This window comes from Myotis yumanensis, unplaced genomic scaffold (assembly GCF_028538775.1).
Source record: "Myotis yumanensis isolate MYYU_CA2020_CCGP unplaced genomic scaffold, mMyoYum1.0.hap1 SCAF_11, whole genome shotgun sequence".
NCBI lineage: Eukaryota > Metazoa > Chordata > Mammalia > Chiroptera > Vespertilionidae > Myotis > Myotis yumanensis.
This window is the reverse complement of record NW_027223762.1, coordinates 68,987,976-69,000,803: the sequence shown is the minus strand read 5'-3', so window position 1 is coordinate 69,000,803 and position 12,828 is coordinate 68,987,976.

Here is a 12,828-nt window from a genome sequence, read left to right as displayed (position 1 = left end):
GAAATGCAGTGAGGCCAGCAGGAGCCGAAGAGATGCCTTCCTACTCAGGGGGCAGGGACCTGGAGCGAGACCCACGGCGAGCAGGAAGTGCCGCCTGCCCCGGAGCCCTGAGGCCTGGGCAGGTGTAGCTGGTGAGTCAGCCCTGGGCCCCTGCTGCCCTCCCAGTGACTTACAGCTCAGACAATAGCCCGATTGTGACACTGCATTTGGCTGTGGCTTGGGTTCCAACCGAGGGACTGAGCCCAGGGACCTCTAGGGACAGAGAGAAGCAGCTATGAGAGAGGTCTTTGTGCAAATGTCTCCTGCAGGAAGGGGCCCGGGGCACAGAGAGCCTGGCTGTGGCCAAGGAAGCACAGTGTGGGTGTTGGAAAGTGATGAAAGGAAAGCTTATCAAACCCCGTGGAATCGCCTGCCTGTTAAGTGGGTTTGCAGGCAGTGCGCCTTGGAAGTCTGAAGTCCCAGAGAGGTTAGCAAGGCCTCAGGACACTGCAGTGATTTTTAACCAAGTGAACAATTTTAATTCATTTACCTTTTTTCTATTGTCATCACATGACTCTGTCCTCAGACAGACGGAAGCTCTCAGTTTCCTTGAGTAACCTGGTGCCTCTTCATGCTGTGTCTAAGTATGGCCTAGAGCAGGGGTGGGCAACCTTTTTGTGAGTGCGTGCCAAAACCAGCAAAGTCTCTGACTCAAAATTCTTCTGCGTGCCAACCCTAATTTTTTGAGAACATGTTACGCCTACTTGATATCTCTTAAGGTGTACGTATGTGAAGAACCTTGAAGAAATAATGAAATTCATTCGAGTGACAAAAACACAGTATATGATGATGAAAAATACATTTATTTTTAATGTATACATGTACACTGATAGTCCGACAGAAAACTTTATGACTCCGTTTGATATTATCAGTGGGACTTTTGCTGCTGCATCACTGATGACAGAGATTTTACATCAGGTTTATATTTCGTGACCTCAGAGATATGCACGAGCTACTACTTTCATCTGTCAGGCTACTCCTATTATGAGACTTAACAAAATTCATCACTGAGAACAAAGATTCACAATTGTAAATGGAAGATTATAAGAGAGGGTTTCGAGTGCCAGCAAAAGTTACTGGTGTGCCTTGTTTGGCACACATGCCAGGGGTTGCCCACCCCTGGCCTAGAGACAGCACACCCACAGTCAAGAAGTGTGGGAAATGCTGGAAAGTGGGTTTAAACGTCTCTCCAAGGGACACTGAGCTACTGGCCCCACGAGAGCCAAGGTTCTGCCCTAACCTACCCTCAGGTTTTTATTGTTTCTCACAGCTCTGAGGGCTGGGAAGCCCCGGACCCAGGTGCTGGCAGGCTCCGTGTTTGGCGAGGGCTCTCTTCCTGGCTCACGGTGGCTGTCCTCTCGCTCAGTCCTCGCGGTGGGTGGGGAAAGGGAGGTGGAGAGGTCTCTCTTATGAGGCACTAACCCCATTCACGAGGGCTCTGCTCTCCTGACCTTGTCACTACCCAAAGGCCCCACCTTCTAAGACCATCATGTTGGGGACTAGGCTTCAGCATAGGAATGTGGGGAACACACACTCACATTCTATAGCAGACCCTGCGTTAATCTTCAAGGTCACAGAGACAAGTAAGACACCGCAGGAGAAGCTCAGGTCTGACAGGAGAGCAGGGAGGGCAAGGCTGTGGGAAGGCCACGAAGGAGAGGAGCACAGGTCCCCTGGGGTCCTGTAGCAGGGAGGGGCCAGATCTGAGTCTTCAAGAAAACCCAGAGTCAGGTGGTGGGCGGTGGCAACTGGGGGTGGAAAGGCAGAGGGAAGAGCAGGGCCAAAGGTGAGGAGGCATGAGAGGGCACAGCAGGTGTCAGACTAAGCAGAGGACTGGCCACTGAGGAGGAGGGAGCTGAGAGGAGGGACCTGCCATTGGGAGGTGAAGCTGACAGTGCTGGGCCCCCAGTGCTGTCTCCATCACCGCATGTCAAACCACCCCAAACAGTGGCCTAAAACCATCACAATCATGTATTTTGCTCACGAATCTGCAGTTCGACAGATTCATGTTTGACCAAGAGCTCATCAGGGAAGGCTCATCCCTGCTCCACGTAGGATCAGCGAGTGGCTGACTACAGGCAGGCAGGTCTGCTTCCAAGAACCAGGACTCCCTCACAGGGGCTGGTTGTCGGCCGGGAGCCCAGCCAGAGCTGAGGCCCAGGATCCTCGACTCCTTTCCCCACGGGCCTCCCAGGGCCCGGCCTCCTCACAGCACCGTGGTTGTGCCAGGTGAGCACCTCAAGACAGAGAGCAGGTGGGAGCTGCATGGCCTGTCATGACCTCATCTTCCAAATCATGTAGTGTCTGTCTTATTGGTCAGGACGGTCACAAAGGCCGCCCAGTTTCAAGGGGACCTGTTGAGGCTGATTGGCAAGGTTCCAAAAGAGCAGAAGGGACCAGCTACTAGTATGTTTGGAAGCCGGCCTCCTGGATGCAGGGCTGTGTGGGACAGTGTGGGCTGAGGCTGGGGCAGGGGGAGCGGTCAGGACACTTATCCCCCGAGGAAGGAGCGGAGTGGAGAGACGAAGACGAGTTCCAGAATCTCCTCGGCTCTGGGAGTCAGGAAGGGAGGCTCGGCGATGAGGGGGAGCAGCTGCCGCCACGCCCTGCCTTCTGGGGGCGCCCTCTCTGGGCTGGCGCTTGGTCCCCTGACCTCAGAGCCAGGCTCTGTTGAGGGAGCTGCAGGCCTGAAGCTGGGAGTGGGTGTGTGTTGGCCCTACAGGAGTCGGGGCTGCGGTCTCTTGGTCCTGAGGAAGCCTGGGGCCGCCTGTGTCGCAGATTGATAGCGACAGCAGGGAGACTCCCGCCCCTGCGCTGAGGGGAGAGTTCGCCCGAGAGACTGAGAAGGCCTGGCCCACGTTTAATGCGTGGACGCTCCTGGTGGTGACCTGTGCGGGAGCAGCAGCCTCACTGGCCACCCACGCAGGTGAGGACTAAGAATATTCAAGATAACATTCAAGAGTGGTCACAAATACGTAGTATTCTAAAGAAAGTGCTTGTTTTCAAGTTCACCTTCAAATTGACCTTCAGTGGTCAGAGCCGAAAGGTGAGAAAGAACACTGTTACGCTTCATTGTGAAAGACGAGAATACTTACCGGGAAGCCTACTGTCTCCTCTTGCCCAACAGTGATGGCCTGTGTGTCTCTTGCTCTTGGACCAGCACGCACCTGCCTCTCCTCCCACCTCAGAACACACCGTGCTCTCCCCTGGCGGGTGATACGTCACCTGTCACTCCCAGCAGCAATGAGGGAGGCGCCCAGCCCAGGCTCAGACCCCATGATCTTGGTGCTGCAGCTCAGGTGGCCGCCAGCAGACTGCTACCTCCTGTGAGGCCTTTGGAGGTGCACAGGGAACCCTGAGACATCCCACGCTCACAGAAGGAAAGTCACCTGGCCCCGGAGGAGCCAGCATGGAAGTGGGCAGGCGAGGCTGCCACCTGCCTTTTCCCAAAGTCAGGAGGATTAGTCTTCAGAACTCAAGCACTCCTTGCCGTGGCACACCCCGTTCGAGAGATGGCCAGCCCCCGTGATCAGTTCAAAGGGGCTCTTCCTGTGTTGTTCCCACAGATGCGCTAAGCCTCAGTTCCGCTGCGGGTAATGTCAGTGAGGTGCACAGGTGACGCCTGAGGCCCCTTCCGGCTCAGATGTCCCAGGAATGAGCTTTTGCACCTTCCCGGGGGAAAGAGCACTGGGTTTTGACCACCGATATAAGTACAAGCCTCCGCGGCACATTTTCTTTACAGGGAGGAATTGTCCAGGGCCATCCGGACGAATCCAGTTTCTTGACTTTCCGCTCTTCAGTCCTCAGTGAGATTTCTCCTCTCTGTGAACACTGACTGTGCCCCTCAGATGCGCAATTCCTCAGTCCACTCCAGCCACAGTCCACTGTTCCTCCACGGCGTTCACTTAACCTTTCAATGCCACCTGGACCTCCCACATCGCAGATGCCAGATTTCTCGCTTTCTTCATTCCTCGCTATGTTCTCCTTTACTCTATGTGGATGCCGTGGCGTATCTTATAACTACAGTAGGGGGCATTTTATCTCATGTCATTTGGTCTGGCAATTGATAATTTAAGTAAGCAAACAAATGTTTAGAAAGTTTTTAAAAATAAGTTAAAGTTGAGAATTCTAAAAAAAGATGCACAAGCCTTTGGACATGCTATTTTAGCTGCCAACATCTAATGGGCATTAATTCACCGATCTTAACCTTTTGAGTTCGGCCCATGCTTTTCCTTTGAGAACAGGTGGCTGATTGGAATTCTTGCGTAAGCCTGCGATGAACCGAGTGGACTCCAAACGATACTTGAGAAGCGATGTGAGTGCAATTACATTCTTAGGACAACATGTAAGCTGGAATAAACAGGTGCTAGAGCAGCTGTCAGCCCAGAACAAACAAAACTGCCTCTTGTTACATAGAACGGTGGAGAGCAGGCTCCGGGCGTGCCTGCCGGAGGCCCAGTCACTAGTGCTCACCATCTGGGGGGTGGGGGTGGGGGCCCCCTGGTGCTTGGAAGGCCACTGCAGGGCACTTCCTCCTCCAACCCCACCCCCTCGGCCCTCCCAGGCTGTCCCTCTCAGCTGATGGCCTCACCCTGTCCTTGGAATGACCCCAGCACGGGACCACACCGGGAGGGATTCAGCGGAGGGATTCAGCGGGGTGCCAGACGTAGATTTTTAGAGTCGCGGCCATGGCAAGGGGACAAACGTAGAAAGAATCCTGCATAGATGGCCCCTGTGCAGAGTAGGTGCATCCGATCACGTGGAAGCGGCTGCCGAGGTCCGGAGGGTGAGACTGCAATGGGTCCCTGGCGAAGGGGTGTGGGCTGGGGAGCACCCACCGGAAGGGGGCAGCGTGACCACAGGCAGGGCTCAGAGCCGCCTGCCTCCGCAAGGACCCAAAGTCGGGGCTGGGACTCTGATCATCGAAATCCCAGCTGAGAAGGCAAACCCCGAAGCAGCACTATTGGGGTGACGATGATTTCTTTTGTAGATAAGTATTCCTTAATCCCGGGAAGATTTGGAATTAAATATAGGATGTTTAAGAGAATTAAGCTATAGCACCAATATTTTTTAGATAAGAATCCCTGTGCATAGTGAGCTTATAAGTGAACTTATAATATTTATGTGAAGTTGGTGTGTAAATTTAAAATGCATAACTGGGTTGAGACTTTTGAATTTAGGTTGTAATCTTACTAAATGCATAACAACACCAGAACCTTTGAGAGGGCTCAGGACTCACCATAGTTATAACTTTAATTTATTAGATTTCCAGGGATTAAATACTTGGAAAGGTTTGTTTGTTAATTAGATAACTTAAGTTCTTAAATAAGGAAATTGAATTAATCGACATATAAATGTAAATTAAAATTCTTAATGGGGGTTACTTAATCCACTTAAAGTGAAACTAGATATTAATCAAACTAATTAAAAAGAAGTGCTAAATGCTGGGTTTAGAAATAGAATGAGCACATTGGTAAGTCAACCAGTGTACCTAGCGTAGCCGAATTCATGGAGACAGAAAGTGGATGGCGGAGGAGGGGGAGGGGAGAATGGGAGTTGTTTAGGGGACAGAGTTTCCGTTTTGTAAGATGATACTGGAGATGGATGTTGGTGATGGTAGCACAACCATGTGAATGTGCTTAATGCCACTTAACTGTACAATTAAAAAGGATCACGATAACTTTTATTATGTGTGTTTTGCCACAATTTTTTTAAAAAGGTCACAGATCACATGTGGTGTCCACTTTGAGGGATTTTCCAGAAGTTCTGTGGTAGCTTATTAGACAGAAGAAACCACAGCTCTCCCGAATAAGACCCTGGCTCCTTTCAGACGACCTGTGGTCTCTGCCAGGGACAGACTCGAGAGATCCAGGCCTGTCCCCTCCAACGCTGTGCTTGTGTGTGTGAACCGGGAAAATTAAAGTGCCGCTGGGACCAAGAAGATATCCTTTATAGCCAACCTTTGATCACGTCAATGCTCCCTTCTCAGTGTCTTACATTTCGATTTCATAGGCTCTCTTTTTTATTCAAATCAACAAATATTCATTAAGCAGCTACTGGATACGGGGAGCACAGTCTTACGAACTCTGAGACAAGTTTCTAGGTTGTAATTTATGAAATTGCTAATGTTCCATATTTCCATGGAATAAAGGCAATTTCAGATGATACAGCCCAGAGTGGTTGATAGTCTGATGGGAGAGCAGGCACAGGTAGACACCAGAGAAGTCGGCCAGCAATGACCAGGCAGGTCCTGGTGCCACAGCAGTGCTGCAGGTCCCGGGGAGGAGCCATGTGACAAGGGAGCTGGGCATGGGGCTGGGCACAGGGCTGGGCGGGCAGAGGAACAGAACTGCTGAAGGAGTGAGCTGATGCAGGAAGCCTGTGCCCATTAGGCCTGTCTGTGGAATGGCGACGAGAGTCCTGATAAGATGTGGAGGAACTGGCGTGCGAAGGGAAGTCAGAGCATGTTAGGGACCCAGTGCTCAGCTTTCCTCATCTCTGGTGGACAGGAGGGAGCTGAGGAGCCTTCCTCACAAGTAAGTGATGAGATGGAAGTGGAGGGAAGAGATGATGGAGGGAAGAAATATTGTGAGGGCAGTGCAGTTAAAGTCACCCTTTAGTTCTATTGCTGTATATGTTTTGCTCTTTTTGAATATCTATCTATCTCTCTATCCTATCTAATAATAGACAAACATGGTAATTAACCGTAACTTCGCTACACTTCCCATTGGCTAATCAGGGCAATATGCAAACTAACTGCCAACCAAGATGGTGTCCGGCAGCCAGGCAGCTGAAGCGAACATGAGGTTTGCTTGCTCCAGTGATGGAGGAAGCCAAGGTTCCCCACCTGCCGCTGCCAGCCTCTGAGCTGCACTCTAAGAAACAATGTTGCAATTATAGAAGCTAAACAAACCCCAGAAACCTGCTTTCAGCCAGCCAGGCCGCAAAGCTGGAGTTGCAACAGTGTTTCAATTATAGAAGCCAAACAAACCCAGATACCTGCTTTCAGCAGCCGAGGTCTCAGAGCTGGAGCTGAGCCTCAGAGCTAAAGCTGGCTCTCAGTTCCTGTGACAGCCATAGAAGGTAAATAAATCCAGGAATAAAAAGAAAAAAGAAAAAAAGGAGAGGTTGGGAGCTTCAGTTGCCCGCCAGCCTGAAAATAGCACTCAGCCCCTCACCCAGACTGGCCAGGCACCCCAGTGGGGACCCCCACCCTGAAGGGGGTGTGACCAGCTTTTAACAGCCATCAGCCCCTCACCCAGGCTGGCCAGGCACCCAAGCGGGAACCCCACCCTGATCCGGGACACCCTTCAGGGCAAACCAGCCAGACCCCACCCATGCACCAGGCCTCTATCCTATATAGTAAAAGGGTAATATGCAAACTGACCCTAACAGCAGAAGAACTGGGAGTGACTGGTCACTATGACACACACTGACCACCAGGGGGGCAGAGGCTCAATGCAGGAGCTGCGTTCTGGTGGTCAGGGTGCTCTTACATGGAAGGAGCTCTGCTCAGCCACAAGCCAGGCTGATGGCTGCCAGTACAGCGGTGGTGGTGGGAGCCTCTCCTGCCTCCTCAGCAGTGCTAAGGATGTCCGACTGCAGCTTAGGTCTGCTCCCCCCTGGCAAGTGGACATCCCTCGAGGGCTGCCAGGCTGTGAGAGAGATGTCTGATTGCCATCTTAGGCCCAATCCCCCAGGGAGCGGGTCTAAGCCAGCAGGTGGACATCCTCTGAGGGGTCCCAGACTGCAAGAGGCCATAGGCTGGGCTGAGGGACCCCCCCCCCCACCCAGTGCACAAATTTTTGTGCACCGGGCCTCTAGTATCCTATCTAATAAAAGAGAAACATGGTAATTAACTGTAACTTCGTTACCCTTTCCATTGGCTAATCAGGGCTATATGCAAATTAACTGCCATCCAAGATGGCGGCCGGCTGCCAGGCAGCTGAAGTGAACAGGAGGCTTGCTTGCTCCAGTGACGGAGGAAGCCAAGGTTCCCCGCCTGCCTTGCGGGCCGCTGAGCTTGCTCTCTAAGAAACATTGTTGCAAATATAGAAGCTAAACAAAACTCCAGAAACCTGCTTTCAGCTGTCAGAGCTGGAGCAAGCAGGACCGAAACAGTGTTACAATTATAGAACCCAAACAAACCCAGATCCCTGCTTTCAGCAGCCGAGGCCTCAAGCTGGAGCCGGCCTCAGAGCTAAAGCCGGCTCTCAGTTCCAGTGACAGCTATAGAAGGTAAATAAATCCCAGAATAAAAAGAAAAAAGAAAAAAGGAGAGGTTGGGAGCTTCAGTTACCCGCCAGCCTGAAAACGGCACTCAGCCCCTCACCCAGACTGGCCAGGCACCCCAGTGGGGATCCCCACCCTGAAGGGGGTGTGACCAGCTGCAAACAGCCATCATCCCCTCATCCAGGCTGGCCAGGCACCCAAGCGGGACCCCCATCCTGATCTGGGACACCCTTCAGGGCAAACCAGCCAGCCCCCACCCGTGCACAAGGCCCCTATCCTATATAGTAAAAGGGTAATATGCCTCCCAGCACCAGGATTAGCAGAGCTGCGAGGCCTCCAGAACTCGGGATCAGCGGACCTGCGAGGCCTCCTGGCCCCTGGAGCAGCGTGACAGGGGGCAGCACCCAAACCCCCTGATCACCCTGCGGCTCTATGTGTGACAGGGGGCGGGGCCACAACCTCCCTATCCGCCCTGCTCTGTTCCTGACAGGGGAAGGCGCCCTAACCCCTGATCGGCCCTGCTCTGTGCCTGATAGGGGGGAGCTCCCCAACCCCCTGATTGGCCCTGCTCTGTGGGTGACAGGGGTTGGTGCCCCAACTCCCCTATCAGCCGTACTCTGTGCGTGACAGGGGGGAGCTCCCCAACCCCCTGATTGGCCCTGCTTGGTGCGTGACAGGGGGGAGCTCCCCAACCCCCTGATGGGCCCTGCTCTGTACATGACAGGGTACAGAGCCCCAACCCCCCTAATGGGCCCTGCTCTGTGCGTGACAGGGGGCGGTGCTCCAACCCCCCAATTGGCCCTACCCTGAGCATGACTGGGGGTGGCATCGCAACCTCCCAATCTGCCCTGCTCTGTGCATGACAGGGGGTGGCGCCCCAATTCCCCAATTGGCCCTGCTCTGAGCCCAACCAGGGCCTGCACCTAGGGATTGGGCCTGCCCTCTGTCACCTGGGAGCGGGCCTAAGCCAGCAGGTTGTTTTCTCCTGAGGGATCCCAGACTGTGAGAAGGCACAAGTAGGGCTGAGGGACATTCCACCCCCCCCCCCCCACCCGCCAGTGCACAAATTTTTGTGCACCGGGCCTCTAGTATATATAAAAGCCTAAGTGACCGTCCAACCATCCAACCGGTAGCTATGACATGCAATGACCACCAGGGCAGAAATTCCAACCAGTAGCTATGATGCACACTGACCACCAGGGGGCAGATGCTCAATGCAGGAGCTGACAAGCTGCAGGGACTTGGCAGCTGTGGTTCTCGGGTGCCGCACCTGGAACCAAAGAGGAGAAAGTCCGATTCTGGGGTGCATCACCTGAGAACCACCCTCTCCCAATCCTAGACCCCTCAAGGGAAATCAGAAAGCCAGTTTTGGCTCGATCCCTGCAGGCCAGGACTAAGGACCCCACCTAAGCCCGAATCTGTGCACCAGGCCTCTAGTATGTTAATGAGTGAGATTAGCTTGTAATTTTTCTTCTCATTCTGTCCAAATCTCATTTGGTATTAAACTTATACTAATCTCATTTTTAAACAGTTACTATTTAGGCCCTCGCCGGTATGCTCAGTGGCTAGAGCATCGGCCTGTGCACCAAAGGGTCACGGGTTCAACTCCTGGTCAAGGTCACACACGTGGGCTCTGGGCTCACTCCCTGCCCCGTTGGGGCAACTGTGGGAGGCAACCAATCAATGTATCTCTCTTGCATCGATGCCTCTCTCTCTCTCTCTCTCTCTCTCCTGCCCTCCCTCCCTTCCACTCTAAGAAAGCACTGGAAAAAATATCCTTGGGTGAGGACTAACAACAACAAAAATTACTATTTAGTAGAGCAGAATGCAGTAAGCAAATAGACTAAATTCCTGGTGGCTGAGAGTAGGGAACGATGTATTGGGGATGGAGAAGACCTCATGCAGGATGAAGGTGGTGCAGGGCTGGGGGAGCTTTGGTGGTGCTGAGAAGGGAGGACGAGGATGGGGTGTGGATGGGAGCAGCACTGGGCTGACTAAAGTCCACAAAGATGGAACTGGATCCAGGATTAAGAAAGAAAAAAAAGTGATGCGTGAACCTCATTCAGCCAAGCAAACATTCTCCAAGGGCAATACAAGGGCGCTTTCAGATATAAAAGGGCTCAGCGCGGGCACTCATTTCTCTCAGGTGGATTCACTCGGCGCTATTAAATACCTACCGAGTACCTGCTATGCTGCACACACTGCTTGGGTTCTGTTTGGGTTATAGCAGTAACAAAACCAGTCCCCAGACCTTTGTAGAACTTAGAAGCCTGGCTGTTTGTGTGTGTGCGGGGGGGGGGGGGGGGGGGGGGGAGGGTGGGGGTGGGGGGGGGGCGGGGCAGGGTACAAGTAGTTGATAATAGGCATAGGAAGTAAATTACCCAGGATGTTGGATGCTGTGATAGGTGCTGTGGGATCAGCACAGTCAGGGGAGGCTTAACTGAGAAAGTTAAGAACTTTTGATGATCTTGATCAGGATTCTGTTCTGTGGTAACTGACTTCATTTTTGAATTTGACAATCATGTTCCTAATGGGCATTTTTGATGAGAATAGTAACCAAAGATAAAATTATCTTCTAAAACCACCAGGAAACCAAGCAAAGTCCACAGCAGAAACCTTTCTCCTTACAGAAAGCGATACTGCGTCTGAATGGTACCGGTGACTCCATGGAGTTCCGGGTTGAAATCGTTTGCATACGGTGTCTCTGTGGTCCTAAGAGAGGATGTGGTCTGCAGAGTCAGATTACTAGGCTTATTAGATAAGCATTTAGCGTATTAATATATTTCCCCCTTTCATTAAGGTCGTTTAAAAGCTGTAAAAGGCTCTCAGCATCAGCATGCACAGCAGTTCAGCTGATTTAAATGTGTAATAATGTCGCATCACCCTGTGCAAGAAGTGCAGCTCTCACTGTTCTGAGGCCATTTCATTTCAGAACGCGGTGGAGGTCCCAGGCTGGCCAGGGGCAGACTGCAGGTCGACGGCTTCGATGGCCATGAAGGTAGGGCCTCGGCCTCTGTTCTCGCCCTCACCCATCAGTGGGAGCTCGAGTACAAGCTCTGGGCCTCTGGTTCCCAACTTTGCTGCACAACTTGGTCCCCGCACCGAAGAGCTGGCCCAATGCCCACCCCTGGGTGGGAGGCCACGCCTTGTAGCAGCTGTCAAAGTTCCCTTTCGTACCAGCTGGGCTCATCCGCCTCCAGTGACAACTTCCTGCCCAGCAACAGGACCCGCAAGACGGACAGGCCGAGTCCTCCCAGGCAGCTTGTGTGGCTGGTGGCTGCGGCAGGCGACACCCAAATGGAGGTTAAGGCAAATGACTGTTTTTAAAAAATAGATCATTTCAGGCATCCAATACCGGGTATGTCTCTTTGCATGACCCAAAGAAAGGACCTGCTGTAGAAAATGTCAGTCACATGAGAGCATGCACAAGGCGGTGGGGGCAGGGGGTTCCCCCAAAAGTTAAGTAGCCCAGAGTGGCACCCCCAGCGCAGGCCCCAAGCGCCCACAAGAGACTCTTCAGGGAGCAGTTAGCAGGCAGGTGTCGGCCCTGCACCTCTGCCGGCTGGAGGGCGAGCTGCGTGGAGGGCGAGTTGTGTGGAGGGCAGTTGCTCGTGGCTGGAACTACAACGCCCTGGGTCTGCATGAGTCGCTTCTTTAGAACAACAGCGGCTCCCTCACAGCGATACCGCCTGCTGAGCACAGGGTCTTAGGCACTGAGTGCTTGCACCCAAGTTCGCATGCGGCAGTTTAGTACCAGTGTGATGGGATGAGGAGGCGGGCTTTGGGAGGTAACGGGGGAAGCCCCACAAATGGGACCAGTGCCCTGAGGAAGGCCGGGGAGCTGGCTGGCTCTCCCCACCAGGTCGGACCATGAAGGAGGGCCCCACCCGAACCAGACTGTGCTGGCGCCCCGACCTCACATTGCCAGATTTAAGATGGGGAAAGGTTTTCTGGACGATGGTGGCCTTACTCAACGTTTGCCCAATACTTAACGGCCAGTGCTGCCAGCTCAGGCTGAGAGATGCAAGGACCTCCCGCCCCAGGAGCAGGGATGTGTCCCGCCCCACCCCAAAGATGCTTCTCCTCCAGGACTCGCTTTAGGGTGTGACGTGCATCTTCGCTCCCCAGGGAAGAACGGAAGGGGTGTGCGTTGTGAGGCCGGGTGACCAAGGGGTCATGCGGTCGCCCGAGTGTCTCGGAGCAGCACCTCTTTAAATGCGGGAGAGCCTGATGGCTGCACCAGGGGGTGGTTTGGCTCTGAGTCCGCAAGGCCAGGAGCAGAGCGTCTGAAGGGACCTGGTCTGGCTGCCCCGAGGGAGCGGGAGGAGGCGGCACCGACAAGGTCCTGCCAAGGAGGAAAAATTACCTACCTTTTTTGCTCCAAAGTGACTTTTCAAAAAAATCAAGTCCCTAACTTGTACATAAGGATTCCTGGTGCCAAGAATTAACCAAGCAGATGCAACCTTATTAATGCGATGTGACCGATAAGATGCAATTCTATGACATGACCTATACATTTATAGTTCAAGACAGGGCATTCACACTATTGTTGTCATT